General features: G+C 39.2%; 1 long non-coding RNA gene across 1 annotated transcript; it reads left to right on the top strand.

Moving 5' to 3' along the window:
* On the top strand, window positions 1-27,910 carry LOC120372339. The gene is made up of 4 exons (XR_005584906.1): window positions 1-135; window positions 5,743-5,870; window positions 24,548-24,704; window positions 27,806-27,910. It is a non-coding gene; the product is annotated as an uncharacterized LOC120372339 (long non-coding RNA).

Raw genomic sequence — 27,910 nt, 5'->3', positions numbered from 1 at the left:
TACCATTTTGTCTATTGAGGCAGAAGAGAAAATGCATGGGCCAGATCCTAAAAGAACTATCTGCACAGAACTCTCATTGATGAGGCCCTAAGCAGGAAAATCAGATGCTGAGAAAAAGAGCTTTATAAACAAGAGGTATTATATAAAATAAGTAAAACCAGGGATCTTAATTTGCTCTGGGTACTACTTATGTGTCTGTCACTGTGTTGTGCTGGGTTGAAATACAGCGGAAGAAAGCTCACCTAAAAACAATGTAACAGAGCCTATTAATTAGCAGGAAATGGTACCCTGTAGCTTAATGGCTAGTGGGAGGTGGAGCTGAGTGACAATCTAACAGTAGCCAATTAGGTCAATCAGCAGGGTTTTTACTTACTTCTTTTAGGCAACCTTTAGAAAAGAATGAGTACAGACATTTATAGGAATTGCTGCAGGTAGAAGAAGCAGCTCAGCACAGTGCAGGAACATGCTGTAACCAAATGCTATCAGCAAGTACGTAGTTAATAAAGAAGGATTTGGCACCTGGTGTTGCACAAGTAACAGGCAACTGGAAGGAAAACACTTAAACAAGAAGAGGGCTATTCTTGAAAAAGACTGAAGAATAGATAAGAATGGGGAGGAAGAAAAGGGTAAGAGAGGCAGAAAGAATGGAAAAATAGGTGAGGGTCAAGTTACCACTGAGTGGTATCTGAGATACTGCAGTTGTTTCTTAGGGTGAAGCCCTAATCCAGGAAAGTACTTAAGCATATGTGTTTTCCCAATTACTTCATTGGGACTCCTCCTATACTTCAATTTATGGGCATGTCCTTGAATGCTTTGCTAGATCAAGAGCTCAATGCGTTATCACAGATAACACTGTGTGATACTTACTGGTGAATAGTGACTTTTTAATGGTGATCACCATGTTAATTACTATCCACTCTGATGCTGACCATTCTAATATACAGCACTGGGCTATGAGGGAACCAAACGTCACCGAAGCACATTAGTTGTTGCTAGAGGTACAACTATTAAAATAATGCAGTTACAATGCCAATGTTCCATCCATGTATCAAAATGTACATTTGGATTATTCCTTAGCAAATGAAATCCTGTAAACAATTTCGGCATTTAAAATGGTTGAAAAAATATTTGATACTTCATAACTCATTAGACTGATCTCACACTTGGTAAAGCAACCCCCATCCTTTCATATATTTATACCTGCTCCTGTATTTTCCACTCCATGCATCTGATGAAGTGGGTTCTAGCCTACAAAATCTTATGCCCAAATAAATGTGTTAGTCTCTAAGATGCCACAAGACTCCTAATTATTTTGCTGATACAGACTAACACAGCTGTCACTCTAATACCTAATTTGTATCCCTGTAATTGCATAGTTGAAGTATCTCACCATTCTATACTTTTCCTTTGTACATTTACAGAAATGTAATTGAAATAAACTAAAAAAATACTCATGAGATCCCTGATCCTGCAAAAACATATGTATGTGTGCTTAACCTAAGCATTGAGAGCAGTCCTCCTGAAGTCATAACATTAAGCATGTGTATGATATGCACCTAGGATTCCAATCCTGCCAAGAGATCCCCTTGTGTCCATTGACTGCGATTGGATTCCAAAGGGGTGTAAATGTTTGTCTGGACTTATCAGATTGCAGAATCATGGCCTCAGATTGCAGGATCAGGACGTATGTGTGTACGCTATGCATATAATAAATAATAATGGTATTGAAGCTATATTGCGCCATTAGTTTTTAAGCAGAATTCCCCATTAGAATTAATGAATTCTGCTGATAAGTTGATGGCATGACCTACTTATTGTTAACTATATAAACCTCCATAACTCACTTAGGATGCTCCACAGATAATTAAGGTAAAATAATGAAATAAATAAAAACATACAATATAAAAACAAAATATAAAAATCCATTCAAAATGGTGCCAAAATATTTCCCCAGGTTAGTCTTCAGTCACCATGCTATGGTGTTAAACTTAAAAATACGTTCAATCTTCCTGGAAAAGTCAGCGAGGAGGAATGACTACCTGTCTCATGCCCTTACCAACATAGGCTGAGTAGTGGCTGACAAAACTCCTGACAAATCCTTCAGCAATAGGTCTGAATCGGGACCCATCAGAGTTCTATGGGTGGCTGACATGGAAACAGGTTTTCATGACATTGCATATAACGTATTCAGTACGCTATTGTCACCACCATAACTCAGACAGCTAGTGAGCTAGTAAAAAAAAAAAGTCTCAATTTAACTCTAAGAGCAACATGGGAGAGAATAAAATCCAGCATATTTAGGAAAGCCTGGGGCTTTTTTCTGTACAAGGAATGCCTGATACACATTTTGAAACAACTGATAATAATTTGTTCCACTGCAGTTATCATTCTAAATATAACTTCTTCATATCTTCTTTTCTAGATTTTGGTTCGGATAAGTTTGAGTTTTTGTCTATGGCCACAGCAACTTTCACGAGCATCAGTCTTTGGTTGGTTTTTGTTCACCTATATGCAGCCTACATTCATGGTCTCTGCAGACTATGGAAAAAAAATCTACATAATCAGCAGTGCCAGAAGAAATGTTGTTTTAGTATATTTACTTTGTATAGTATTCTGTTAAAATATTTAACATGCAATTTATCATATGCAATAGTCAAAACTAACAACCTACAGAATTGTCCACCTCTACCAAAAGGAGGACAGGAGATATTTGATATGGATTTAATCAGGCCACTACTTTATTATTAAATGTGTGGGACTACCTGGCAGATAAAAGTGCACAGTGCGGATAACCCCATGTTCATTCAATAATTACACAGGGGCTTCTGCCAGCTCCCTCTCTCTTTTTCCATCCAGGTTGCTCCAGCAAATCCATTGCTGGTACCTTACCATCCACTCCCCTCATAGGAGGATTAAGGGGGGGTTGGTTCCCTGCTGTACCAATCATAGGAGTCTCCCCACCCCATTCCTTTAACACCTCCTTTTTAAGTCCTTTTCCAAGCCATTTATCTGGTCACTGTATACCTTCCCTATGGAGTATCTGCACTAGACATCTGCCCCTCACTTATATAATGAGTTGTGACATGTAGCCTACTGCCCTTCATGCTACATGGACAAAGCCCTTCCTGGACCTACTGTGGGAAAGGCAAAAAAAAATCCCAATTCCACCTAGGCCAATCTGGTGATATGGGAAAAATTCCTTCCCAGCTCCTCTAAAAAAGGGGCTGCTAACACAATCTCCACAGCAAGTCTTGACCAAACCTGGTATTTCACCACCTAAGGGGAGTGAGGGTGGGTACTGCCTCAGTCTGCTGTGTGTAAAAGGTGGCTTCACATACAGGGCAGCCCCTTTTAAACCCTTCCAACCATCTAGTTCCCAGGGGATGAGTCAGTGCCGCTACATTGGCCCCTGTTCCCTTTTGCATCAGTTTTCCTCTTTCCTACCTCCCCATCCCCCAGCCATAAAGCACTGTTCCCTTCATTCAGTCAGCCAGACAAATTCCCACCCCTTGGGCCGCCTTGGCTTAAAGGTATAGTGAGGTGATTGGTAAAATAAGCTCCAAAAGGCCCATAACAATGCATAGTCTCCAGAGATATTTGCTGCTTTTTGGAGCAAGTGAATTGCTATCCAATCTTGTGATTTTAGAGTTTGAATGGAGAAATGGTATCCACTCTATTGGACTCCCCTTTAACCAAAAAAAAAAGGAAAAAAAAAGGCCAAATGTTATTCGTAGAATACGTTTTTACAAATATATTTTTGGTTCAGACTGCAGATGGGATGAAAATATTCAAAGGAAAGACAGAAGCATAATATTCCTAACTGTATGCAAGTGAATATTCCTATGGAAGTTGACAGGACTATTCACATGCTTAGAGTCTGGTTCATGTATAAGTATCTTGCTGAAGTGGATCAGAGAAAGGAAGACAAGCTGAAAGAAGAAGTAAAAAAAAAAGCAATAGCAGAAATGTGGGAAGGGGAACAGTAGCACACACAGGAGCATGAGAAAAAGAAAGTAATGGGAAAAGAAACAGGCAAAATGAATGAGACCAGACAGCAATAACAATTGAAAGACAGAAGGAAGGAAAAGGTGAAAAGTATGCACCTAGATTCCAGTTCAGGAAAGTGCCTAAGCTTGTGCTTAAACTCTTGCCTCAAGAAAAGAGACTCGGGCAAAACTCCTAACAATTTCAGCTGGATAGTATCACCGTGTATGTGTAACAATCTAATCTATCTATCTACACTAAAAAAAACCCACAACCTAAATGCATAAATGGGTGGTGAACGGAAATCTAGAAAAAACAAATTTCACTTGAAGGTTTGAAATATCTAGATATCTCTTGGCCACATTTTGTGAATTCTGTACTTTTTGTAATGTTTTGATAATATTATTTTATAAAAAGGCTTTTTTTTTTTACTCAAAGCTGTTTCACAGAATTAAAAAAAAAAGATATTTCCTTAGCACGCAACTTCCTTATGAGTGATTGACAGTGACTTGCTGCGTTTCAATTATGATCAATAATTATTTACCTCTTATATAGCATTTTTTCATTTTCAAAATTTTTACACACATTAACCAATTAGACAGATAACACAAAACAATCCCGTTTGAAACTAAAATGGAGAATTGTATCTTGAGAATACAATCCTTGCCAGTTCTCGTCAAGGACTGAAATGACTGTTTTTCGAAACAGTTCCTTTCAAGGTATTACTGGGGAATGCTGGAGGAATTAGTAAGGCATTGACTTCCAAGATCTTAACGCCGTTTCTTTATGCATTCCAACCTCTTGCATCACAGTTCGAGTGGCTGTGTTTGGGGAGTGGGGAACGATGAAAGAATTGTATGCTTTGTCATCCTTTTTGGACATTATTGGTGCAGTTCACTGCAAGCCAAGAGTTGTAAAACCCACAAAGACATAATTCCGATGGGAGTAGCAAGAAGCAGTATTAAAATGCAGTGCAAGCTCTTTAACTGAGGTAGGAGCTGTATATTGAGACATCTGATGGGGAAAATTTGTAGTCAGTACTGATGGAGGATGATACAATATGGTGTAAAGGTCAGCATCCCACTGTCAAGACCCTAAATAATAATAATAATAATTCTAGCAACAGACAGAGCTTGTTAGAAAGATCTAAAAATTGGCGGACAAAAGTCAATAAATAATTAACCAGTGGTCAAATAGCCACTTTAACACATTATGTTTTGGATGTTTTGGATCATTTTATTATAGTTTAGTCTGAAATATCTCCATATTGAGGAAAACAGCTTAGTTACCTAATTTAACAAACAACTCCAAAGAGGCTCCAAGCTATCATTTGAAAGTATTTGCTATGTCACTGTTTTTGATACAGCTCAACTCTTTTATGGTTCTAAATAAATCATAAAAAATAACTTGTTATATTTTTGTCTTCAATGATAACTAATTTAAAGAGTTAGCTGTGAAAATAATAAAAGAACATAAGATTTTCCATAATGGATCAGACCACTGGTCTATCAAGTCCACTAACTTTCCTCTAGCCCTGGGTTAGCCAGATGCAGTTGAGCTGTTGTATAACAACGGTGATGTTTTTTTCACCAAAATTACAGGTACTGTGCTTGACAAGGCATTATGCATTGTAAGTGGTGGATAATAATATATAAGGGTTTCCCTAACCTGAGAAATTTGTATTTTCTGTGCCCAAGAACAGAGGTAACATTTAAATGTGTAAATGTTAAATTTAAACAGTGCAATTTCATCATGCAGGATTGAGCAGCATCGTGAGACAGGACTTTGCCCTCTCTGAGGAAAGCAGTGTTTAGAAGCTGAATGTACAATCTGCAGATGGATATGAACAGGCACAGGGGGCTGCTCACATGGATCCCTATGCAGAAGTAAGACCTCGATGAGACTATCAACACCTTTTGCAGTCAACATATATAGACCTGTATCTACTTAGGTAGCACTGATCATCATAGCATGCAGGTACAAAGCACATACTCTTTTTCTCTCACTGCCAAAGCAATTCCTAGCACAGGAGCTTTAAGGGATTGTTCTTAAATTTGGGCAAGATTTAATTTCATTTGGCTGACCCGATGATGGATGTCAGATCAGAGGGCCTCAGTTTTGTTTACTGTTAATTATTTTTATTACATTTAGGATGTATTGATAAATAGTATTTATATTTCTACCTATGTTATAAGCATTACTGTAAGGGCCAAAATTTCAGCTCCAGTCCAGTGCTAAATTAGGCTACTGTATAGAAATAACTGCCACCTTTTCTTTCATACTCACCCAGACAAAGGTGGTTTGCCTGCCATTCAGACAGAGATAAAGGAAGGCCCGAGAGAGACTCAAGCCTTAGAGCAGATGTCTAAGAGAACCTCTCAGAGGTACTGGAAAACATCTGTTGCCTTAGTCCTCAAGTCCATTGGGAGATTCTGTCCAGTTTTAAATCTAAAGCCTGTAAACCTCTTTATGGCTGACAAGTTGTTTAGAATAAGCAGCTAAAAAAAAGTTATAAAAGGGATTTGCTAGCAAAAGTAGATCTAAGCAAAGGTTCCCTTAACATTCACATACATCTAACTTACCAGGTTCTCCCAGAAAGGAACATGCTAGCTGTGGATGGGAATGGAGTTTGGCCTTTGCATTGCCCCAAGTGTTGCAACCACAACTGACACCAGTTACTCCTCATGTAAGATTTCTAGAGAGTGAAAATATTTTCTTACAATATACATTGACTGCAGCAATCAGAAACATTTGCTGCTCCAAAAAGAAATCCACAGCAAACAGACATCAGAAACAGAAAAAGTAGAAATCACTTTAACAGATGAGTTTTTAGCAAGTCTTTTGAAAATTTAAAACAATATGCCATACTCTGGAATTATATAGGATGAATATAGAAAGGATATTATCCTGTATTAAAATTCCACAGATTTTCTGACAAAGTTCTGTGGCAATGTGTGACTTCCATAGAAACATGTTGGTTTCATCCTTTTTAAATTCAGTAGAATTTTTTCATAAGGCAAGCTACAACTTCTCTGCTACCCTCCAATTCTTGATCTTCCTATGCTCCAAAACCCCACTGAAGAAAACCCCACAGTGTCATCCTCCCCATACTCCAAAAATTCAGAGAGTTCAGGAACTGCAATTTGCATATGCTCGCTTGAGGGGGCATAATGGGAATATACTTCCTCCAAACTATGCAGCTGTCAATCATAATTTGCTCCTTTGTAAATGGAGTCCCAAGTTTCTGGGAAATATGTACACACACACACACCCCTTCCTGAATTAAAAAACTCAGGTTTCAATCAAAAATGTTCATTTTGACACAATTCCATTTTTGCAAAAAAACTTTTGAAAAGATTATGGTTTTGTTCCAAGGCAGAACAAAACCAAATTTCAAAATTTTGAAAATTGCCATGAAATAGAATTGTCGTCCTCTGGTCAGCTCCAATAATTTATGTGTTCCATCTCTTTTCATGTACCTTGTTAGGGGATCTTCCTGTAAAGTGTATATTTATACTCCTGGTAAGTCTGTGAATGGATTTTTTTACCATGCTTCTTTAAAAAATATTTAATAAGGCAAAGAGATTTCAGTTCTATTTATGTTTTACATTGAGCATGTGAAACCCTGATTTAAAGCCTATTTAAGTCAATGGAAAAACTTTCAGTGACTTCAGTGGAAGTTTTTCCATTGAGTCAGTGGGCATTGGATTCAGCCCTTAGTCATTCACTTTCCTACATCTGGATATTCTAAACCCACAATTCTTTTGACATAATGTGTTTTTTGTGTCATAATGTGTCATTTGTGTTTTCATCAAGGATAAACATAATGATCTCTTTTTAATGTTGTTTTAATGGAACATGTGTGCATATCTATTTGCCCATCTATCTAGGTTTTTAGCTCCTATTTCTCAGAATGGAGTGTGCTTGCTTTTGAAACCCAGTAAAGTGTGTCAAATATCTATAAATTGTTGGGCTGAATGATTCACAACACAGCACTGCAGACAAAAATACCTTTGGATAATTATGTTGATTTGAACCATCAAATAACAGCTTGCTTTGAAAATAAAGCAGTGCATTCAAATCCCCACAGAAAAGTTTGACAAAGGAGATAGGAATTTGTTGAATGGTTTTGCAATGGGGGATACCTTTCGATCCCATTCACATACATAAGTAACTCTTGGGACTCATATTACTTTTTCAACATTTTGACTGGATGACTCTATGCAATCACATAATAGGTCTATGTTTGATGTCCCTCAGTGAACCCTTTTTGTCTAATATATATCTCCCTCCTTCGTTATCACTTGGTAAGACACTTCCTTATTGTTTAGACTTCATGCTCTTTTCCTCAAGGGAGTTTCTGAATCAGTTATTATTTCCTTGTCCATGGTTTAGTCACACCGCTCTGCTTGGTTCCTTTTATTGCTACCGTCTTCATTTAATCCACCTACTATATGTCTCCACTCACAAATGTGTCTTTATCTTGCTATTATGCTTTAGAAGCATGAATCATATTGGTTACAATTTCTAAATCATGTCTAGTTTCTTCCATATTTTGTATTACTGTGATACATTTTGTAGCATCTTGTTGTCTTTGCACCTGCATATTCTGAATGGGTTTAAGAGCTCTCTGTTGAGTTTTCATATGCATATTACTACCAGTTACAAGTTTATCACCACCATGTAATTTGTAAGATATCCAGGCTATGTGTTTAACTCATTCAGGATGTTCAGGTTGGCTTTTTAGAAAGTTATTGAGATATTTCTCTACATCTTTTTGTGCTGGAAATTTCTGCATATGTAATTTCAAGTCATATTGGGTTGGACTGCGACCTAACAAATAAGTAGCGGTGCTTGGTTGCTCTGCCCTAGGAGCAGGGCATAAACCAGAGAGTCACAATCTGGTGCTTTCCCCTTTGCATTGGCTCAGGGGCATGGGCTGGTGAATTGCAGAGGTGGAATCCAGACTCGTCCCATTCCCCATGCATGTGCATAGATGGGGAGCGGCAGCCCGGCAACATAGGTTTTCCATGGAGAAGTGTAAATCTGTTCTTTAGTCCCTCTTAATCCGTTGCACAGGCATGTAGGTGGGCTCATAACTGAGCCAGTAAGGAGGGCACAAATCAAGTGCCTCTCTCTCCCCTGGACAGTACTGTGCTAAGGGACTTTTGAATGGTATCCATGTCAGCATCTCTCATTTTCACTGCTCTTCTCAATGCTAGCATCAGTTGTTTCCAAAATATTATTTTCATCCTCCTCCTTCTGTATTTCCTTACAGTCATTGTGTCTGATTATCTGTCTTGCTTGATTGAGCAGAAATATTTTCTGACATATTCTGTAGGTATCTAGTTGAATTGTCATTTGTGTTTTCATCAAGGATCAGATTGCCAGAGCCCTCTTTACTGAATGTTGGGAATTATGGGTTGCCGTTTCATAATATCATCACATAATTGCCTTCTAATTCCATGAAAGCATATTCAACTATAGTGTATGGGAGTATGATGTTAGACTCATATATAGGATGACACTGTCTTGAGAGTTCACACAATTATGTCAACTGTTGAAATGGCAGACTTCTGAAGTAATTGTATTTTGGCAGATCTCAAACTAATGATTCTTCACTTCACGTTCCGTGGAACTTGTCTGTCATATAATACTCATGGGAGAATCATAGGTTTCATAACTGCGGAAATATCCAGATGTGTACACTTGAGCAGTGGACACTTTATACCATATATAGTATGTATTTGTGTGATGCGTGTCTTTTACCAATTGGTACAAATGTAGAATGTTCAAATATATTAGACACACTTATTTGTTCAACTAATGGTATAACAAGGGGTTAGCAGACTACTGTTAGTTGGCTTCACACTATTTACCTTTGAATATTTACTTAGAAAATTCACAAATCTCAGACACAAAGATAGTTTTAAGAGCTGGTTGAAATTTTTCATTCAAAACTTTTTTCTGCTGAAACTTGCAGGGTTTATTTTTTTAAACTGAAAACTTTCAGTCCGAGCTTTTGTTTTTTCTTCAACATTTTCTAGTTTTTCATCAAAAACATCAGAGAGCAGCAGAATGAATGATACTTAGGGTTTGTTTCATTTTTCATTTTTCTTTCTCATGTTCAGCTGTGACTTTTCAAACTGTGTCAGCTTTGGAAAAGTTACAGAATGGCAGAAAGAAAAATGGAGAAAGTGGAGGGAAAAACCTGGTCATCATTCATTGTATTGCACTCAGTGCAAAAGGGGAAAAAATGGAAACAAGGGATTAAATGAATATTTAACATTTCAAAATCTCAAAATTTGAAAAATTTGAAAGATTTTGACAATTATTTTGGATAACATTTTTGAAAAACGAAATATTTGCTAGGTTTTGAATTTTGCAAAACAGAAGCATGTTTGTTTGTTTCTTGGATGCAATAATAGCAGTCAAAGCACATGCTTAAGTGCTCTGCTCTATCAGGTCCTTAAAGGCATAACAGGAATAAATGGCTGGAAATTAAAGCCAGACAAATTTGAATTAGAAACAAGGCACAACCTTTAAACAGTGAGTTCGATTAACCATTAAAACACATACCAAGGAAAGGGGTGTAATCTCCATCTTTTACAGTCTTCAGATCAAGTCTAGATTCGTTTTTGGAAGATGTGCTTTTGTCAAACACAAGTTATTGAGCTCAGTACAGGAGTAACTAATGGGATGTAATTCTGTGGCTTGTGTCAGACCGCGTGACCTAACCTTCTGGCCTTAAAATCTGTGACTGTATGAAAAAAGCATTTTAACTGGCAAAGATGTATTGTTCTGAGGAAAGCTTTGGGGGAGATTTTGGAAAGAATTATAGAGAATGATTTCTTGCTGAAGGTTGGGGGAAAAAAAACCTGGCTGATCATATTTGACAGAAACGAGGAGTCATCTTTTTTTTTTTTAAGCTTTGCATTTCACCTTTAATTACAATATTTTGAGCCAATTATCACTTCTGCCTTGGGATGCTGCAAATCTGCTGCCTAATTAACATCTCTGGTGCGGCAACAAATCAACAGTGTAACTGTTCTGTCTCCCTTGATGGCCAAATGGAGCAGTCTTTTTGTCTAGTTTGAAAAGCTGCTGTTCAGGAAAGCTGCAAATCCATTGGTTTGCAGCAGTTGGCCCCACCTTAAGAAATATTTTAAAAATGATGAAACTCAGCTGTCTAATCATTTCCCCCAGTTATATAGCAGATTGATCTAACTGGAAATCTTTTTACTGCTATGGTACAAGGCTACTACAGAGAGTGCTACACAGTGGTCCATTGAGCTACCATTCTCATGATTTACTTTTTGTACTTAATCAGATTTCAGATGTTCCGATCAGAATCAGAACCCAATTCTACAAGCACATAGTGAATGACACTGAAATCCCTGTCCCAAAGAGCATACAGTGAAGACACCCACAGCAAGCAAATCAGGATAACAGTGATAGGAACATATGGTCACTTAGGCAAGTTATATGTGTGACCAGCAAGTTTGGAGTTTTTTCCCCCTAAAAATAAAAACAAGCAAGTAATATTAATGACATCAGTAATCCCTAATGATTCCTGTCAGGCATGCTCTGTTGTTAGTTTTTGCTGTGGTGCGCTCTTAGAGGTAGATTGTCCCTGCCTCCAAACCAGGTTCCCTGGGAGTGGGTGTGGAAGGACCAGTGACAAGTGCAGTCTATCTATGCTGTTCTAAGTGTAGAGGCAGGGGTGCTGGAACAATTTGTATAGTGGCGGTGCTGGGAGCCCTTGATCCAAACTGTAAACCTTGTATATGATGGAAACCACTTCAAGCCAGGAGTTAGCACCCCCAGCAATCTTAGTTCCAGCACCTATGTACAGAGGCTGTTCCCGGAATGGGTTACCTAGGGAGGTGATGGAATCTCCTTCCTTGAAGGTTTTTAAGGTCAGGCTTGACAAAGCCCTGGCTGGGATGATTTAGTTGGGGATGGGTCCTGCTTTGAGCAGGAGATTGGACTAGATGACCTCCTGAGGTCCCTTCTAACCCTAATATTCTATGATTCCTTCTATGCACAAATCAACCCCAAATAGGTGGACAGGCAAAGGAGGAGTTGGGGCTCTGGCCCACAGAATTAGCAGAGTATTGGGGGAGTTTATGCAATAATGAGTGCAGGCTCATGCCCGTGATTTTGTATTACATAAGTATGTGGATGGCCTGATAGTCACCTTATCTGGGAATGGATATCTACAGTATTTTCATCCCCAGATCCTGAAAACACTTAAACATGTGCTTAACACAATGGGTTGGCTTGCATGAATTAATTTAAGCATATTACCAAGTGTTTTCAGAATCAGGGCCTTTGGCCCCAGTCCTGCAATTTATTGCATGGAGTTGACCCCCCACTCATTGATTTCAGTGGGGCTCTGAGAGGAACAGGGCACCTCCTGCATGCATCAAATTTCAGGATTCAGTTCTTGGTAGCTAAGGACCTAATCCTGCAGTAGAATGCAAGAGCACCGAGATTTGGGTTTGGGGGAAGTCATTTCAGGATCATAGCTTGCTTCACAGTAAAGTATAAATATAAAAAGTACAAACATATTTTTTTTAAAAAGCTTTCTCTAATTAAAAGTCATGAGACTAAAAATTAAACTGCTCATTTTTGAAAGTATTCTATTAATGCCCTATTGTTATTAAAATGTTGTTGTCTTTCCAAGGCTGTTCTATTCTGATCTCAGCGGAATATGCTGTCAGCTTTGTGATTGTCTATAATGGTTATGCTTGTCAATCCCTGGCTGACAAAGCATAATTTTTTCATGATTTTGAAGCATTAGAAGATATCAATATAGATACTAGAAATCTATGTTAAAAATGTGTTAAATATCCTGCTTCATCTGCAATATCCAGTGTTTCTTCAGATATGACTCAGCTATTATGTCCCTAGAAATCCCTCATGCTTTCTTAATATAAAGTTTACAATCAAATGTAGAGAGCTGCTACAAACAAATACCTCCGGAGAAATATGGCTCATGAAAGGGGACTCTTCTATGGACATTTTTAAAATCTGTCATTCATTATTCTATATGAGTTTTATATTGATAAGACCAAATTCTCTGGTGGTATGAATCAACTTCACTGAGTTCAAAGGAGCAGTGTTTATTTACACCAGCTAAAGTTCCTCCTCAATGTATTTTCTTTATTATATTTATCTCCATTTGGATTTGGTAACCAGTCATCAAGTATCTGATAGGACTATTGTCTTCTCTATTCTGAAAATGTGCAATTAGATATGGGTCAATACTTTCTTCAACAGACTTAATGATTCAGTTAATATAACCAGTCAAAAGTTAGGCAAGATGGCACAATATATAAACCTATTTGCAATTCTATTTTTCAGTATTTGCTGTTTATCATGTTTTCAGCTAAGTGTCGACTTTAGTATACATAGCTATTATGTAATTAGATGGTTTTCCTTCCTAAATTAGTATTTTTTCCGACACCATTTTCACCAACTATTCACATCCCTAAATTTAACTACGTGTTTAGGTTTTTGCTGAATCAGGGCCTTAAAGCATATCCAGTGGGAAAACCAAAACCAGGATATTGTAATTTAACAATTATAACAATTTAATTATAGTATTTGTGAGAACATTATATATGAAGATCCCATATGATCATGAAGATTACTCTGTTACATATTCAGCTTCTCATTTGCGCATGCAAAAATCATAGGCACAATCAGCCATGCACTTTTTATGTGTAACTGGGAGTACATATTTCAGAAATTCTGGCTGCAATGTCCAAAGGTTTTAGACTGACTTACAATGCTGTATTTAAATTAAATGAGCTGTTATCATCAAACTTATAAAGGAGTCTATAGTAACACAATCTATACTGCTTAATATCTCTCCTTAAAGGGCTGTGCATATATTAACTAATTCTCATAATAACTCTGTGAAGCAGGTAAGCAAGTAAGTATTCATATTATTTCCATTTTATAGATGGACACACGGTGGTGGAGGTTAAATTCTAAGTACAACTTTCCAAAGGGTCTGAGTCCCCTGACTTTTAATGAGACTTAGATGCCTAAGTGCCTAAGCCAGTTTTGGAATTGGATTTAAGGGCCAGCTTCACAAAGGTCTTTAGGTGCCTATAGATACAGATAGGTGCCAGTTAAAACCTGACACCATTGAAGTCAATGGGAGTTTTGATGTGGACTTCAGTGGAGCCAGGATTTCACCCTATATATCGAAGATCTACTTGAGATCATATCTGAATAGTTCCTGGCTCCCTGACCTACTATCAGAGCACACCTCTTTAATAAGGCTTTAATGCTGGGCTATTATCGAGCAAGTACATGAGCTAGCACAGACCACCATGTGCATGAAGTGTTCCATAGAAATCAATTGGAGTTTGCACAGGCATTGGGTCCATGCCAGGATGTTATTTGCTTAGTAGCAGCCTGGAATAATTTAAAAGTGACAGATGATACACTGAGAGAACATACACTTTAATTAGTTGAATCTTTAAAATATAGAAATTGCTTTTATATTCCCTTCATTTTAACAGTACATAATTTATAGAAATGTGCACTTAAGAGTGATCATCTGTTACTACAAGACTGTTAACTTTACAGAGATAGGTATATTTAATATAATGTGTTGCAGTGGTTTAGATGACATTAAAAAGGTAAATTGGGGTGATGTGCTGCCAAACCTCAGGGATTATAACATTTCTGGCAAGATGAGTAATGCAGGGAAATCTGACTCCCTGCATTGATCAGTCAGACTGATAGGAACATTGCCATGGCAACCAGAGGAGAGTATATTGTTTTCATCTATCAATCATCACCCTAGGCTTGACTGGGGTGAGATTGTAGCTGAGAAGAAGATGTTTAGAAAGTGCTTTAACACCAAGTGTTCAGCAAATGCTTTATGCTGTAATTGTTTTTATTACATAACGGCTCTTTGAACACTCACAATAGTTATTGTACAACATGAGGCAATTAAATTTCACAGCACAATTTTTAATGAGTGCATATGAATTTCTAACCACAAGCACTTTTTTTTTCAATTTCTCATTGAAATTACAGTAATCAGGGCAGTAACTAGGATCCATGTGAACTAGATGAGGTTCTCAAGCCTGGGACTGACCTGTCATGGATGAAAAGTATTTGTTAATAAAGTCAGACAGGTAAAGGGCTGCTTCAGCCTGATTGTTCCTTTAGAATAATCCATTAATTAACATTTTGTCATCTGTGACAGTCACAGGTAATTCCTAGACTGGAGGTTTCTTGCTTGTGCCAAACGGATTCCAGTTATCCCCTTGACAACTGGACCATAAAATCTTATTCTGCCAAAACAGTAAATGCATCATAGTTAATGCCAGGACTTCAAATGTATCAGAATGAGCAGAGAATGTTACTACAGATGGGGGTGGACAGAGTTGAAATATATAGTTGGCATGAAGCTGCATCTCTCAGGACAATTAAGATTATTCTGACAAGAAACAAGAAGTAATTAATATGTAACACCAAGCTTAGTCTCTCAGGACCGGCTAGGGTCATGCTCAATAAGACCAGAACCGTGCTTACTGAAGGTGTTGAGCAGCTGCAAAGAGTCCACTAACAGGTAAACTCTTGGAAGAAAAGAGAAAACACTACCTGTGTTCTAAGATCTGGTAATTCAGAGACTAATGGTCCATTTCTTTTTTATAGGGGGTAGTTACTCGACCCTTTACATTTACATCTAGCACTCTCCCACCATACAGCTCATGCTTTCCACTCCCTCGCTGATTTTGTACCAGCAATAAGTTATCAAAATAGTAAGGTGTCTGTAAAATACAAATACCACATTAATGACCACACTGCACCTGAAGTTGAGGCATTGTCCAGGCTTTCCGAAGGAAGGCAGCAGTACTTTATGGTGGTGGAAGGGAGGAGGTCAGAAACTGCTGCAAAAGTTGAGCAGTGGTCAGATTTGTGGTGCTGACTTACCCCTGCGAATGTGAGGTTGGAAAGACATAAAGGTGTAAGCCCTGGGCATTGGAATCCCTTTTTCCATGCAGCAGACAAGGCAGCACCCATCCTCCCTCCCCTAGAGGTGGTGAATATCAGGTTGGGTTAGGACCTACTGTGAGCATTGTGCCAGTTGCTCCTTTTTAGGAGGGCTGGGAAGGAATTTTTCCCTCACCACAAGACTGGCTTTGGCGGAGTTTCGCCTTCCCCACAGTGGGTGTCAGGGAGGACCTTTTCAGGTAAGAAGAAAAGGCTATATGTCATAACTTATTTTGTAAGTGTGGGGCGGATGTCCAATGCAGGTATTGTATAGGGAAGGCATCCAGTGAACAGATAAATGGCCTGGTAAGGATTTAAAAGGAAGTGCTGGATAAAGGAACTGAATGGAGGGGAGGAGTTGGGAACTCCTATGATTGGTATGGCAGGGAGCCAACCCCGCCCCATTCTTTTATCGTCCACCTTAACCCTCCTAAGAGGGGAATGGATGGTAAGGTCCAAGTCATGGGTTGGCTCAGGGACCTAGATGGAAAATGAAGGGGGGTTGATGGAAGCCCCAGATAATGATTTGAATAAACATGGATTTGCCTGCACTATATACTTTATCTCAGTCTCAGACATCTATATAATAAAGTTGCAGCCTGATTAAAATCCATATCAAGTGTCTCTTGTCCTTCTTTCAGTATAACCAGACAAGGACTGTATAGGTTAAGAAACATGGGTCAAACGCCATGAACGTGATTAACAATGATACAAATAGAAACTTTGAGGAGAAGAAATACCAAAATCAGGAATAGGTAGGTAAATTATACGTGCTTTCCCAAGAAATCAGAAATGCAAGGATTCTATTTGCCGTTCACTTCCAGTGAGGTCAGAATTGCATCTCTTGAGAGTATAGGTGTCTATTAGTCATAAATGGTTACTATTCAATCTGTATGCAACTGCACAGAAGTTAATGGAATTGTCCCAGGACTGAGTACTCTTCAGTTGCCTTTAGTTACATATGATAATAGTGCATGAAGCTTTAAATGATTCAAGCATCAGTTTATTTGCATAAATAAGTGTCTACACTCTAGAATTCATGACTCAGCAGTCTGAGCTAAACAATTTACAATAAGAATGCTGGGATGATGCATCATCTATCCACAAAGTGAGGGAAATTTGGTTCTAAAAGGTCAGATTTTCACCTGGTGTAAATGGGCATCTCTCCACTGAAGTCCACGCAGCTGTGCTGATTTATGCTAGCTGAGGATCTGGCCCAAGATGAGGGACAGTTGAGAAGCAGGCTAAACTATTCAGAAGAGGAAAGTAAAATTAATTATAGATCCACTTTTCATATGACCACCCCTCTGCGCCTCTCATTCTCCTCCTGTCCTTTGTCTTGTCTTGTCTACTTAGATTGTAATCTCTTTAGGACTGGGACAATCTCTTACTATGTAAATAATCTGTGCTTTTCCCAATGACCCCAATCCCAGTTAGTGTCTAGGCATTACCATAATACTATTAATTATATAATCTTATTTTGGATTATTCTAACATATGTACTTCCTACAGGACCAGCTGATGCTGAACTTGGCACATTTTCTTACATTGTCAGCAAATAATAATTCCATCTTTCTCCACTTCCCATCTTTGAAGTGCCAGTATTTCCCACAAAATAAATTTTCATTATTTCATTCCTGACTGATTATTTCTACAGCTTTCAAGGTTCACCTATGTTAACTTTATCACATTCCATAAGATAGCTTTTAATACACAGCAGAAGTTGCTATCTGGTGCATTGGGAGTATTGTAGCATACACCTGTCATGTTCATCAGTCATCAGTGTACAGCCTGCTGCCTTGATGGACGAAGTCTTATCTCCTGAAATTTGTTGTACCTTTGGGGGCTTTTGTTTCTGTTTTTGTTTTCAATATGAGGAAGAAAGAGTGGCTGGTACACTGCCATAAAAGTAGTTTACACATCAATCAATAGTATGTGCGTATTTGGTTCTTAACATCAGTGAAATGTGCAATATGTTATGATGTTCAGGAAACGTATCAAACTGTAGAAAAGTTTGTCCCTATATACAGTCCATAAATGTCAGTTTTTTTGAAAGATTTACAATGCTGTACCAGTAGCCCAACATTGCTCAAGCTCCTTTACAGCTTTGTGGAGTGATAGTCTCTCTTTATCCCGGTTGGCTTTTTGTGGGTTTTTCTTTTAATCTTGGCAATTAATTTTTTTTCTGACATTAATATTTCCCTTTTTATTTTATCATCTCCACTGAGTGTTGTACATATTGTGACGTTGCAGTCTATATGATTTTATAAAAAAATTATAATGAGTGAATATAATGTAACTGGAATATGTTTCATGCAGAAGGTCTCTTGTAAGCTTATTGTCTACTGAGTGTGGTCATCCTATTTGTATAAAGATATCACTCTTGTATCTGAAACTAGAAATATGAAATATAACTCTGAGGGCCTATTGTAATTATGCAAAGGGTGGGCCATTAATGGTGGTTTGGAATCTTGATGGCGCCCATCAACCAGAACAATTGACTGGATGGCTCTGTTTGCAGGCAAGCCTTTCTGTGAGTCAGGCTGGGAGGAATGAAGGCTTGGGATCTTACAGTGACATGTGATCATGTCACATGAACTGGAACCCATCTTTAACCTGGTGCTTTTCCAGTGAGGGGGAGGGTAGAAACCCAGAGGGACAAAGGATTCCTGCCTTATGCAAAAGATATATACATGGGTGATACAGAACAGAGGGGAGAGCCATCATGAAGAATCCCCTAGCTACCACCTGAGCTGGAATAAGAGCTGTACCAGGGGAAAGAATTGTGCCCAGGCCTGGAAGGTGTCCATTCTGAGGAAAACACTTACTGAAGCATCTCTAAGGGTGAGATTATCTGTATTCAGTGTGATTAGACATAGATTTGTGCATTTTATTTTATTTTGCATGGTGACTTACTTTGTTCTGTCTGTTACTACTTGGAACCACTTAAATCCTACTTTCTATATTTAATAAAATCACGTTTTACTTATTAATTAACCCAGAGTATGTATTAATACTTGGGGGGCAAACAGCTGTGCATCTCTCTCTATCAGTGTTATAGAGGGCGAACAATTTATGAGTTTACCCTGTACAAGTTTTATAGAGGGTAAATGGATTTATTTGGGTTTAGACCCCATTGGAAGTTGGGCATCTGAGTGTTAAAGACAGGAACACTTCTGTGAGCTGCTTTCAGTGAAGCCCGCAGCTTTGGGGCAAGTAATTCAGACCCTGAGTCTGTGTTGGAGCAGATGGGAATGTCTGGCTCAGCAAGACAGGGTGCTGGAGTCCCAAGCTGGCAGGGAAAGCAGGGGTAGAAGTAGTCTTGGCACATCGGGTGGCAGCTCCCAAGGGGGTTTCTGTGATCCAACCCATCACACATATTGCCTCACTTTTTCAATTTTTTTCTGAGATTTAGGTAATTTCACTTTGCTGCATATGCCTGATATATGTGGTAAAAAAAATTACAATTATACTAAATGAGTGAGAGTCTGTGTGTGTGTCTAAAATATGTATATATGGCGTTGCATTTGCTCCCAGTTCCTCTTTACTTTGCCTCCTGGCAGCCTTTTAAAATAGTTCTGTTGTGGGTAGAAGATAGACATTTTGGAAAGCCAGCTTTTCAATTAAGCTTCTTTTCTTGATGAAACTCAGTTCTTAAAGACTTTCAATTTCTGCTGGGCTCAGGCAAAAAAAAATTATTGAAAATCCAACTTTTCCTAAAAGCTTACTATTCCTACTAACCAAGGCAAGCAGGTTTTAAAAAAAATCAGAAATTCACCAGAACTCCAAAGTGTTGTATTTCTAGGCTGTTTTGAATCAGATATAGTGACATTTGATCTTAGACCTAAAGTAGCTGGGTAAGAAGTATCAAGCAGAAAAGACTTTCCAGCTTCAGGCTACTCCTAGGTCCTGAATGTATCATTTAAATCAGTTATATATACTGGAAGAATAAGCAATGAAATGGGAGGAAAATGGTCTTAGTAACTTTCTCACCATTCACTCTACTAATTGTGCTTTCTGTATTGTATTTTAATTCATTAGCTCTATTCATGCACCTAAAGTGGCAATACAGTTCTGATTGCTGTCTTGCTGGCTTTAAAGAGAAGTATTTTCAGTTTCTCTGTAACACGCATGTTTGCAAGATGGTTGATATACTGGCTAAAATCCTGCATTGAAGCCAATGGCAAAATTCTCATTAGCATCAGTGGAGCCAGGATTTCATCCATTGTATTTTCCAAGTGGTCTTTGATTACCTAGCTTAACAATCAAAAGGAGATCATGATAATATCTTCTATCATTTTAAAACTGATTGGAGGATCTCTCTGCTGCATTCTCACAATATTAAGGAGTACATCTAGATCATAGTCACACTTAAAACATTCAGACACTAAGTCCACACAGGCTCTGCTGTTGTCCTTTGCATGCTATGGACCCAATCTCTCCACCAAATACTGAGTAAGAGACTATTCATGTGAGCAGGGATTTTCAGGACCAGGCCTTTGTAATTCACAAAAAGTGTCTGCTTTCCATGGAAAATTCCAGGAAGCCCACTAGTGTATGAGAAAAGAGCCTTGAGGCTGTCACAGATCCTAGTGATTGCCCTCTCTAGGCCACCTGCTAAGATTACAGTGAGGCGAATCCAAGCCTCTCTGCTCTGGATCCCCTGGGCTGTGTTCAGCTTCTACAGCCTCAACAGGCTGCCGCACTGGTTCCTCCCTTGGCCTCTTTGGCACATGTCTTGGGCACTGACTTTCTGTCTGACTAACCTTAAGTATTTCCAATTGTCCCTGTATGGTATGTATCTGCTGCAGGCCCTGTCAACAGTGGAGAATCAACTCCTAAAACAGCAGGCTTTCATAAACAACTTAAAAATATCAATCAGATTAATCAGACTCACCCAGAATTCCACTTCCATGAAGCAACACAGCAGCCTTTCCAATTACAATTTTTCACTTTTCAGCCAAAGATAGCTGGTTTGGGGCAGAAATTTTTAGTTTTCCCTTTTTTTTTTTTTTTTTTTGCCAAATGTCAGATTTTTCTTCTGACCAGCTTTAGATTTAATACTTGGATGCATGAGAAAATATATCTGTTGGAAGAAAACAAATTAAAAAGTATCTGCATGCTTGGGACAAAGATTTGGGGATATTTTATTTGGGTATTCTTAGTCATAAGCCTTAGCTATCCATTGGAGAATTTGGGTGAGAGTTCCAAAATACTAAAGGGAGTAAGACACATTGATTTTCCTCCCTAGAGTAATCGCAAGTTTAAATATTTATTGCCTTAATTTGTATTGTTTTCAATTAGCTAACCCTGGAAAGATGGGAAAATATATCCCCAAGTCATGTTTTGGGATCACATGCCCTGTGAAATGCATGGCAAGGTCACTGTTACACCAAGGGTCATGTTACAGCTCTGTACATCTTTCTTCTTATACATCTAAGCCTTCCTACTACTAGTAATTATTTTGATTTAATATAATTTACTATAATACTACTAGTTCTGTGTGCTTTTTAACATCACATTTTCCCCTAATTGAAAATAAGACCTTTAGAATGAACCAACTAATCACATCGAAAAATAGTTAGAAATATTCAGTTCTGAAAAAAAAACAGATTCTCCTCAAGACTCCTGTAGGATGAAAAGCTGTGAGCATGTGTTAAGCAATCCTCCATTCCTCTAGTCTCAAAGAGATGCATTCAGAATAACACCTAATCATTATGAAGAGCTGGGGTCAAGGTGATATTTACCATATAATGTAGTGATAGATGAACTTCAGAAGGTTCAAAGTTCACATCATAGTTCATTTGCTTATCAGCAACTTATTCAAACTATCGGCAATGCATGATCCTTTCAGTTTTCATGGGTAGGTTCTAGCCCTAACCAGAGCAATGAACTGCAAAGGTGCATGTAACAATACATTATTTGTGGGGGAGGGGAATAACCTGCCATTTTTGAATCACAAAAAGACTTAATTTAGGTTCCATTCCAAAAATAGGCAACAATATATAGGATTATTTCTCCCAAAGGGATTTGCCTAGTCTGAATAAATACTGCACAGATTCCCACATATTTAATATTAAGATTAAAAAATAGCCATTTTGTCTATTGCTGTGATATTAACAACTTTCATTTGCAGTCATATTTTTAACTTCTTCCCTGCCTACACAAAGTAACTAAGCAGATTATTCAGCGATGCAAAAAATTCGTTTAATAGATGGTGTAACAGGGTTCACCTTGTCCTTTGTGGCTCCTGCTGGAGGTTTTGTGGTCCCACTACCCTACCCCAGGAAGGTCCTGCAGGCCTGCCTAGAGAGACCTCTTGGAAACAGCCAATCAGAGCCCATAAGGCTCAGGTAAAAGGAGCTGTAGGCCTGAACAGTTCAGTTCCTGGCTGGGACCAGTGGGGTGAAGAAGGGTGCTCCTCTCAGGGCAAATGAACTCAACTGGCTGCATTTACTAGACCTGGGAGAGAAAGGATGTGAGAACTGTAACTTTAAAGTAGCAGGTAAAGGGACCAGGTGAGAAGAGGCCCAGGGAATGCATCAGAAGCTAATTAAAGGACAAGCTCCTTTAGAAGCCTGAGCAAAGGGCTGGATTTAAAGGGCCCATAGATATGGCTAAAGACCTTGATGAGGGCAGAGAGTTTGATGAACTCTTTGCTACCTGGAAGGGGTCCATTTTGACTGTGTGACTTGGCTGGAATGTGATGCCACTGAAGACCTCCCTAGTTAGGTTGGCAACCTACAGGGGGCAGCAGGAGCAGAAAAAAGAGATTGCAGTACCAACACAGCTACTAGGAGGCACTCAAGAAGTGCATTTGATCTATTCTGCTACATAGCCAAAGTTTCTAATTGTTTGCTGTTTGAAAATATAGCATGTCTGGGGAGGCTAAACTAAGTAAATACTGTAATGGATCAGAAACTGGCTAAGAGACAAAACAGAATAGTGGTAAATAGTCAACTTTGAACATGGTGAGAGGTTAACAGTGGAGTAGGATATGATATACAAACCCTGCATGAGGCAAGAAAGGATAAAGGAACAATTGTGGGCTTTGGACCTACCACATGTACAAGGTATGCCAGTTTTGGAGGAGGAGCCTTAAAAAAGGGAGATGCTCAGAAGGGCTTAGAGAAGAGGACGGATCTCTCATTCTCAGCTCTGAGAAAAGATCACAGTAGAGAACCAAGCTACCTTTACTTGCCTGAGAGCACAGAGAGATAGGAGAGATGGCTAGAAAATCCTAGTAGGACAGAGAATCTGGTGTTGCTCTTTATTTCTATTAATTTGGTTGCCTTTCCTTTATTGACTTGAAGACAGGGACTAGGCATTTACCCCAAGGGGCAGACCCCCACTGAGAATACAAGTGCCCCGAGGAGGTGGGCCAAAGTAGGAAGTAGTCCAGGGAAGAAACTAAAGGTTTGACAAGACAGAGCTTAACCATGTGTTATAAGGGTCCTTGGACTGGAACCCAGAGTAGAGAAAGGGAGGACATTCCCTTACAGCTTCCCCAAGAAGACACAAGGGGGCAGAAAGATAATTGGGTGGGGACCAAGGCTGTTGATCTACTGTGAGGTCCTGGGACTACTGGAGAACAAATATTTGATAATTGGTTTCCAGTCTAGCAGAGAAAAATATAACATAATCTAATGGCTAGAAGCTGAAGCTAGACTAATTCAGACTGAAAATAAGATGTGAATTTTCACGAGTAAGAGTAATTAACCACTGGAACAATTTATTAAAGGTCATGGTAGATTTTCCCTTACTGACAATTTTTAAATCAAGACTGGATACCTTTCTAAAAGATATGCTCTAGGAATTATTTTGGGGGAAGTTCCCTGATCTGTATTATACAAGAGGTCAGGCTAGATGCTCATGTTGTTCCCTTCAGGCCTTGGAATCTATGAAAATGTACAGATCATACAAAATTAGTTAGGTTTGTCCAGGCTAGAGAAGACTGAGGAATGCCCGAGAGATCTAACAAAGCTGTGTGAAATGGTAGCTGGATAGCACAAGAAATATAACATTTATAAAAGCAGGATAATGCTTACTGGAAGGAATAATTTGAATTATTCATATACATTGCTGTATTGTCAATTAAGTGTAACTACTCAGGGGAAAAAAAAGACCTGGACATCATTGTGGGCAGCTAAATGAAAAGCACTGCTCAGTGAGCAGTAGTGGTGAAAACAGCAAATAAAATGTTATTCTTTTTAAATAAGGAGAGAGGAAAATAATGCCCAGAATATTATAATGCTGGAATGTAAATCAAGGATAGGTCACTCCACCTGTTCAGTTCTGGCTACTGTGTCTTTAAAAAGTGGCTGGGAAAGGGGATGATATTTTCCTCTGAAACATCTGACACTAGCTATTCTGAGACAGGATACAAGAATATCCTGACCCATTGTCTGATCTAATATGGATATTCCCATCTTCCTAAATTTCATAATCTATTTAATCACATTTGAGATTATTCATGAGAAGGATGTTAATAGTTGCAGAGCATGCATGTATAAAGCAATCATATTCTCTTTGATAGTACAACATACCAATGAGAGAACACCTGGGCAAAAGTCTCTACCACCATTGAAGATAGAGTGAAGTGACAGAAACCATCCCTATTCAATCAGCCATGTACCTGAAAGGAGAGAAGAGGAATCCTGATCGCTACATTTGACTCTGTCAACCATATAAAGGTTAAGGCACATTCAAATTCAGATCACAATCTAATTTATGATGGAAAACACTAATAAATTATAACCAATCAGACAAAAAGGAGGAGGCAGTAATTGAAGCTACTATGTTATCCATTTCTGAATGGAATTACTATGGAATTATGACTTTATAGCTATAACACATGTCATTTCATGGAAATTATCTAACTCCCATCACAATCAAAAGCAAATATATCCCTTGCTTCTGCTTTTCTCAAAGGTTTACTCAGGACTTGGTCCCGCATCTGCATTGTACAGCAACTAGAGAAACTTGGACTGCCTATGTCAGAGGTGGGCAAACTGCACCCAGCAGGCCACATTAGGCCCATGGGATCCTCCTGCCCGGCCCTTGAGCTCCTGGCCAGGGAGGCTAGTCTCTGGCCCCTCACCTGTAGTCCCCCTCCCCCGCAGCCTCAGCTCACCATGCCGCCAGCACTCTGGGCAGCGGGACTGCGAGCTCCTGCCAGGCAGCATGGCTGCAAGAGCCGACGGACTGCCCCGGTGCTCTAGACTGCACAGTGGCGTGGCTGGCACGGCTGCCAGTCCTGGTGCTCTGAGCAGCATGGTAAGAGGGTGGGGAGTGGGGTGGGGGGTTGGATAAGGGGCAGGGGGTTCTGGGGGGCAGTTAGGAGACAAGGAGCAGGGAGCGGTTGGATAGGTGTGGGAGTCCCGGGGTATGTGGATAGGGGTCGGGGAAGTCAGGGGACAGGGAGCGGGGGGGTTGGCTAGGGGTGGTGGTCAGGGGACAAGGAGCAGGGGTAGTTGGATGGGTCAGGAGTTCTGAGGGGGGCAGTCAGGGGCGGGAAGTGGGAGGGGGCAGATATGGGGCGGGGCCCAGGCTGTTTGGGGAGGCACAGCCTTCCCTTCCCGGCCCTCCATACAGTTTTGGAACCCCGATGTGGCCCTCAGGCCAAAAAGTTTGCCCACCCCAGGCCTATGTGCTATGCTAACCATACATATAGAACATATGGAATATGCTAAAAGGGAACTTTTCATGAGGCAATATCAGATGGGCACTGAACTTTGCTTCAGTTGGATGAATCCTGACAAATCCTATCCTTGATCAGATCTCTTGACTGGGCTGATTTTGGATGTTGTATTTAAATCTAATACAAATAGCAATTTCAATGTGATGAGAACTAAGCAAGTTTCACAGGTATCCATAACAATGGATTTCTTAACCTCCCTACGTCATAGCTTGCTTATAGATATCTTGTAGGGGCAGCAGGCTGCCCTCTTCTGCTTTCTTGACTCTTCTGGGGACAAACAACTGGGCTACTCACCCTTCTTCTGTGTTTGTGGAGGAAGGGCATAATTTTGGAACAAGCTACCTTCCCATATCCCACCTCCATTTTGCTGTAGCTACAATAAGCCCACTCCCCTGTATATAGCTACTTGCTACTTTTACTGCATTCTGTGGAGAGATGTTCTAGATAGCTGCCAGATTTTACTATACTGTTCAGCAGAACCCAAGACTGAGGAGGGAGATGGAATCCAGGAATGCGCATGTTGTGGTAGTTGTCAATGATATTCTAGCACTGGAGTAGCTAAATGAAATAGGTGAGTCCAGATTGCCTTAACAAAAAATCTGACAGTTCTTTAATACAAATACAGGCTTGCATGTCTCTTGTAGAGAGTGTGACTGACAGTTCCAAGAACATTTTTTCTTTCATTTTCTCATTTTCCCCCAGCTTTTCTCTAGCACCACTTACCAACAAAACAGCTAGAGGGGAAAGGAACACCCGTTACAGTTTTCCTGGTTTCAACCTTGCTGAGTTTCCGTGATTTGCCTTTGTGAAGTACTGAAGTTTGGTGTAAACACAGTGCCCACAAAGTAACAGTCTCAAAGGAATACCTACATATCCACCATTCTATGACACTATTGAAATGCCTCTTAAACACTTTTGATTATATGTTTCAGGGTTACATTAGCATACATTCCAAAACATATTATACAGAAACTGACAAAGAAACAAGGGTGGCTGGTTAAAGATGGAATTTCATCCTTCTGAAATAGAAAAACACAAAGCAAGAGGGAGACTAAGTTTATTGAAAAATTCAAGTGCATCAAAATAGCCCAAATAATTTGAACCCTTCTCCTGTGTCGATCATTTATCCTAGCTAATATATAAAGTAATATACATGACAAAATACTGATTTTACTGGTGAGTGAGTGGGTGATTTTTGTTGTTGTTGTTCAGTGACGTTACTTTCAGATGTTTCTAAATAACCCTTGTTCTTAGAGTTGCCAAAATTCAGATGATGAAACATGTTTTGATTCAGTTAATCATCCTTTTCCCTAGGGTCTTCAAAGTAAGGCAACAATTCATCTTTCTTGAAGTGTAGCATATAGAACCAACAGCCCTTGAAGTCTGTCATAGTGTTAGTTATCAAGAAAATGTGCCATGTCTCATTTATATAAAACTGGAGATGGAGAGAGCCAGTTTAGAGAGGATAGGGATTTTGGAATATTTTTCAAACTTTATACTGCTGAACATCCATTTCAAATGAAGGGGGGCATTCATTCAGGAAAGTGCGGAAACCGATCTCTGGATGTGTAAACTTTAGATCTTGACTAAAGGTATAACTCTTAGACTGTATGCAGACACACCAATCCACAACTTCCATTTAGCATGACATATTTGGGGTACAAACTTATCATTATGAACATCTGCTTGAAATCCATATCATTTGGACACAAGAACTAGAGGTATTGTGTGTGAAATTCCTAAAAGTGAATTCCCCACCACCACCACCATCTCCAATTCTTCACTAGACCATTTCTTGCTAATTGTCCCTTTGATTATTTGTATACATTTCCAAAAGGTAATGTCCTAGTCTCTTCAACTCTATTCAGCTTTTGAGGACATTTCTCCTTCTTGGGCAGCCTCAATATGATTGCTTTCCTCTCAGGAAGCATTCAAGCCCCTTCAGTGTGCAGCAGAGCTCAGGACACACAAATGGTACCTAAGTGCTAGTGTCACTGCTGTAATGTGGGGATAAAGCAAGAAGACATTTTTTGTTTTTGTTTTTAGTCTTCCTGTAGCAGCATTAACAATGACTTGTTCTCATTGATCTTTTAGCTACTCTTGAAATTTCATCCATCAGGCAAGATGGAGGAGATGAAGATGGATTGATTGAACGGGAACTGCTAACGCCATGTGGATCCTTTTCTTCCTCTTTGGGGT

The sequence above is a fragment of the Mauremys reevesii genome, linkage group 9 (assembly GCF_016161935.1).
Source record: "Mauremys reevesii isolate NIE-2019 linkage group 9, ASM1616193v1, whole genome shotgun sequence".
Lineage (NCBI taxonomy): Eukaryota > Metazoa > Chordata > Testudines > Geoemydidae > Mauremys > Mauremys reevesii.
The sequence above is the reverse complement of the archived record's forward strand: the minus strand, read 5'-3'. Positions and strand labels throughout refer to the sequence as shown.